We start from the raw sequence: 5621 nt of genomic DNA, 5'->3' as shown, positions 1-5621 counted from the left end.
TACCTTCCATTTCTGGAGAAAAAAACACCAAAAGACTGTGAGCTTATTTGCATCCTTAGGCACCTGAACACCTTTATTAACACCTTTATTCTTAATGGTCTTAATACCTGCTTAAAGCAAGCAGGACTGTAGGCTGGCAGGGAAAGATTAGAGACTTTCAACTCGTAATTTATTTCCCAGGCTGCTCTTAGGGCACAGCAATTATGCACTTTCCCTTACCCAGGACACACTGTAAAATGACTGTACTGTCCTTAAAGACTAAATCAAAGTAAGCAAAAAGGTAAGTAAAGGTTTTCTACATAGCTGCTACCATTTTATAAAAAACCTATTGAACTTAAATGAAAGGTACCCATAGGAACATAAACAACTTCTCTTTTTTTCTTTAGTTTTAACGATCCAAGGCACTGTTTAAACAACAATGCTACTATAGATTTACTTAGAAGATTTCTTTCTGAGTACACCAGAACCCTGATCCTTCAGACAATGAATGCCACAGAAAGCAGCATTAGGCAACTTACTGTGAGACCAAAGTGTATTTGTGCAGCAATAAAAAAGAAAAGAATTAAGACAATAATGAGCAACCAAATAGTAACACAGTTAAGGGTGCTGCTTTGCAGGAGACAAGTGACTATTCTCAACTCTGAAGTGCTGGTGTAATGAATCACAAGAGCCCACTAAAATTAGAGCAAACATATAAATTCTTTTTATTTCACTATGTACAAATACCAAAGCAATTTTGGGTTGTTAACCTCCACAGCTTGAGGACAATATGTTCATCATTATTGTATGGCACTTCCTTTTTCAGAAATTCTTTGTATATTGTTTTTGATGGTTTACGGAAGCATGTGTGCCTGAAAGGAGGCTCAATATCAGACAAAGCTGAGTAGCTGATAAAAAAGTGGACAACTTCTTAAAAAATTAACTAGGAAAGGAAGCAAACTGATACTGTACATTATTTCTGACAATGCAGATTGTGAAGAGATACTGAAAACAGTTGGATTTTTGCTTTTGCAAGGATTTCATAGCTCCTCTTTTTCTAAAGAGCTTAACAGTTCCGAGTTTATTTCCTTTACCAGCACTGCTGTTTCATCTCTATGTACTCTGCTTCCATAGCTACTGCTGAAGTGAGCCTATTCCTGCCTTCTCTGCTCTGTGCAGAGTCCCTACAATGACTCCAAGCAAGTCCGCTGTCAAAGATGCCTAACTGACGTCAACTGAATTAGAGTAGAAACTCTTGCAAAGAACAGCAAGCACATGGCAACTGTTTGTTTTGTGAGGTTGGCTGGGCACATGTCACTCTTGGTAACCACAGTGAACATTGCACTGTCCTCTCCGTCCTGATCTGGCCAGGTCACTGTTTACTCATGAGCTGAGAAATACCTTGCCTGATGCAAATTGTGTCCTTCAATATATCACAGAAGGATGACATTCCAACAGACAGACAGCAGTCTGCAGTATCTGCCTGCTCCCACCCCTACAGAGAAGGTCATAGTCATGAAGGAAGGCAGAGTAAGGTACTTCAGTGTTATCCCTGTAGATGTGCACTATAAATAAGTCATGCTGCAGAAAATCACCTTCTAATTACAGCTCTGACTGGTGCACGCATGCACTGCTGCCATGTTTTCTCTCTGTATTTGCAGCCTTACCACTGTGATTCTGAATGTCACTTATATAGAACTTACCCCTTGGTATTCCTCGCATGAAGCATATTGCATGAGTTAAGGTAAAAGATTAGGCACTGGGCAAAGAGTTATACAAGTGGTAAGAAATTTCCTTCTCCTAGGAAATGCTTTTTCAGTTTACTAAAGTTTGGGAAACAGATGTATTATTATCTGGGTATGGAAATGTAAGTAGCAAAAAATACCTTTCTTTCTAGACCTGTTAATTATCCGTGGAGAACAGGAAGCAAACAAACAAAAAATGCTTAGAATTTTTCAACAGGCAATTGAGTCTTTTAAAAAATACTGCAAAACATAAACAGCCGCTTCTTTACTTGGAGGACGGGAAAATACCATAAACCTTAAGCAGCATTTTGTTCAGGAAATCACATCTTTTCCCATTTTCCAGCTGACACATTGCATTGCAAGTCTGTCACAGCACATTACCGTGGTGATGTGATGTAATGCAACACTGCTGATGCAACCCAATCTGATGTGTCTAATGTGATACATCAGGTACAATATTTGGAAAGATTTTTCTGAAAACAACATCCATAGCAGAGATCCTTTCCCCATCTATGCCAATTAAAAAAAAACTTTCCCAAAGAGTTATATCACCTGGAGGTAATTGCTTTTTCACAGGTAATTAACAGATACAATTAGGTGTGGGAAAGATTTGCTTTTCAGCAACTCACACCAAAAACAGTGGGAAAAGAGACAATCCTAGCTGACATGTAACTGCTTTACACGGGAGGAGGGGAAGTCACCTGGATAGATGTTATTTAGAGGGCTAGACTGTGCCATCAGATGATTGTTTCTCCCCACCTCCACCGGTAAGTGAGAATTCAGGGTTTGGAGCTCTGTGCTTACAGTTCTTCATTTAGGGCCCTGAATTACAGTTATGCTCTGAGGGAAAATAACAGAGTCACCCATTTATAGAGAGATGCACCAAAAGGCATAAAATAATAGCATAAAAGTATCAACCTTATGAACTCTTCAGTTCATAAATTGACTGGCAGTTAAGTGTGCTAATCTCTGTAGCAGATAAATATTACTGAAAATGGAATAAAACAGCCAGAAGCCTCAGCAGACATTGTCGGAAACTGTAGTGAATTCAGAGTGAATTATTCCAATGTAAGCATTGGACACTGCAAATTAATTTAGGACTATCTGAAAATGTGTTCCCAAAACCAACACCAGCTATGGAAAACTGCTGGCTTTTCACATACAGAAGGGATATGGTCCATGTGATTTTGATCAGATGAACAGTAAGAATCAGTGGACAGACTCTATATAGTCCACTGACTTGGTGATGCTATTTGTCAGCGGAGGGGGCTTCAGCTGAAGTGACGGAAATGGTACTGGACTGATATCACACCTCACACTGAGAAGCTGGCAGGAGAAAGCTATAAGCAAGCCTACATCTCTTTGCTGTATCACTTGACCAAGCCAGGGTAAATGAGAGCTAAAATCCTCACAGGCTTTTAAAACAGGTTTTAAGGAGGGCTTCAAAGGAGCAGGAAACATTAGCTCTTAATGTTTTCTTTCCATTTACCCACCTGTATCCTGCCCTGACACTGCTACACACCACTCAAGGCACCTTGTAAATGTAACTTGCTCTGGCCAGGAAGAGAGCAGCAGAGGACTGGCACAGAGACAAAATGCCAGGCCATTTCACTCACTGCTTAGACTGATTTTTCAAGTGTAAAATGTAATTTAAATCTCCATAAAAAGCTATTTGCTCCCTAGTCTCAGGATTCTTACACCAAGTTCTGACCATGAAATCCAATTGGAAAAAAAAAAAAAAAAAGAAGAAGCCTAAAGCTCAAGGTCTGAAAATCCTGCAACAGCCTCTTGGTCTCAGTCTCAATTGTATCTTACACAGCATCTGACCAGTTGAGTTTCTCTTCTCCAAAGGTATGGGATAGTGCCTTGTCTCTAAAAGCCAGACTTTCAAAGCCAAGCATACACAACCCATTAAAGTGCAGGTATTTACTGGCTATTTGTACATCCATGCAGCTATCCCAACAAAAGGATCAAAGATGAGCCTTCAGAATTTTGAAAATATGGCCCAAAATGCACATGGCAACTGTACAACTTCATCTCTGAAATTCAGAGGCTATGTAGTCCCTCAGGGCACTCAGGGCATGACAAGCCCCCATCATGGAATCATAGATAGTTATGGTTGGAAAAGACTTAAGATCATTCAGTTCCAACCCCTCTGCAATCAGCAGGGAAGCCTCACACTAAACCATGCTACCCAAGCCTCTGTCCAACCTGGCTTTGAACACTGCCAGGGTGGAATATTCACAACTTCTCTGGGAAACCTGTGCCAGTGCCTCAGCACCCTCACAGTAAGAACTTATTTCCTTATATCTAACCTGAACTTCCCCTGTTTAAATTTGAACCCGTTACCCATTGTCCTACCTACAGCTGCCATCCCCAAAAGGGTATTATTCCATAGCAAAACAAACGTTTTACACTGTTCCTAATCCACCAGTGCTTTTCTTGCTGATTCAGATTAGCAGATAGCATGAGTCTCAGCAGATTTATTTCATGATCTGGACTTTCTTTCTCACTCTTTAATCTTACATTCTAGTACGTGTGAAATATTTTTCTCTTATAAAATCTTCTACTTAAAATGATCTTAAATTACTGAAGGATTAGCAATGGACAATGAGATTTACAAATGTTTGAAATTCGGTCACCCTTCAGGATAAAAAGTTGGATAAGAGAATGATCAGGGGACTGGAGCACCTCCCATATGAAGACAGGCTGAGAAAGTTGGGGCTGTTCAGCCTGGAGAAGAGAAGGCTGCGTGGAGACCTCATAGCAGCCTTCCAGTATCTGAAGGGGGCCTATAGGGATGCTGGGGAGGGACACTTCATCAGGGACTGTAGTGACAGGACAAGGGGTAACGGGTTAAAAGTTAAACAGAGCAAGTTTAGATTGGATGTAAGGAGGAAGCTTTTTACTGTGAGAGTGGTGAGGCACTGGAATGGGTTGCCCAGGGAGGCTGTGAATGCTCCATCCCTGGAGGTGTTCAAGGCCAGGTTGGACAGAGCCTTGGGTGCCATGGTTTAGTGTGAGGTGTCTCTGCCCATGGCAGGGCGGTTGGAACCAGATGATCTTAAGGTCATTTCCAACCCTAACTATTCTTTGATTCTATATCTATATATCTAAGTTTTCCAAATCTCTTGGTCATGAAAATTTATCAAAACACTTCGGAACCCAGATTAATATTTCAACTGCTAGTTGCCAGCGAGTCATTTCAGGAACAGCCTTTCTCACATTCTAAGATTTTCTAAATCAGGAATTGCAAGTGGAGTAAAAGTACAATAATTTTTGAGTATTTTAATCCATAAATAGGTAAACCATTCCATTGTCACATTTTCTAAATCCTCAGCTAGCATCTTTCATAAGAAACAATACAATAACTATTTCTATTTATACCCGTGTCTTGCTCCAGTGCCTTCCCACAGGCACAGGATTAGGTGAAAAAAAAAAATCTTTTATTAAATGTGAAAGAAGTTTCTAACTTCTATTACTACATTGTAAAGCTTGAAAATATGATCTATGAATATTCTGAAAGCTTAGAAACGAAACTTGTTATCTGTTATACCATCAGTTACATTTCATCCTTTCTTTTCAAAATGATGCTAGATGTTTTGGGAGGCTTGAAATCATTCTGAAGAGCCAAGAAGTGATTTATGTGTTACACATGTGAATTGCTCCATATACCCAACCTGCTGCTGAGCCTCACCTGTCAGTTTGAGCATACAGACTATTTTATCAATGCACAAGACAGAATTTAAAAGAGCTTTTCCCAGCCAAAACCTCTCTTTGGATTTTTCCAAGTTTTCCCTCTTGATTTCTGCTGTTATGAAGTGTGACAGCGTACTTCTCATGAAAAAAAGCTTCTCAAACTTTCAGCTGTCCCTTATATCAATCATTTTTTGCTTT

Source organism: Lathamus discolor, chromosome 6 (assembly GCF_037157495.1).
Source record: "Lathamus discolor isolate bLatDis1 chromosome 6, bLatDis1.hap1, whole genome shotgun sequence".
NCBI classification, from domain to species: Eukaryota; Metazoa; Chordata; class Aves; order Psittaciformes; family Psittacidae; genus Lathamus; species Lathamus discolor.
The sequence above is the reverse complement of the archived record's forward strand: the minus strand, read 5'-3'. Positions refer to the sequence as shown.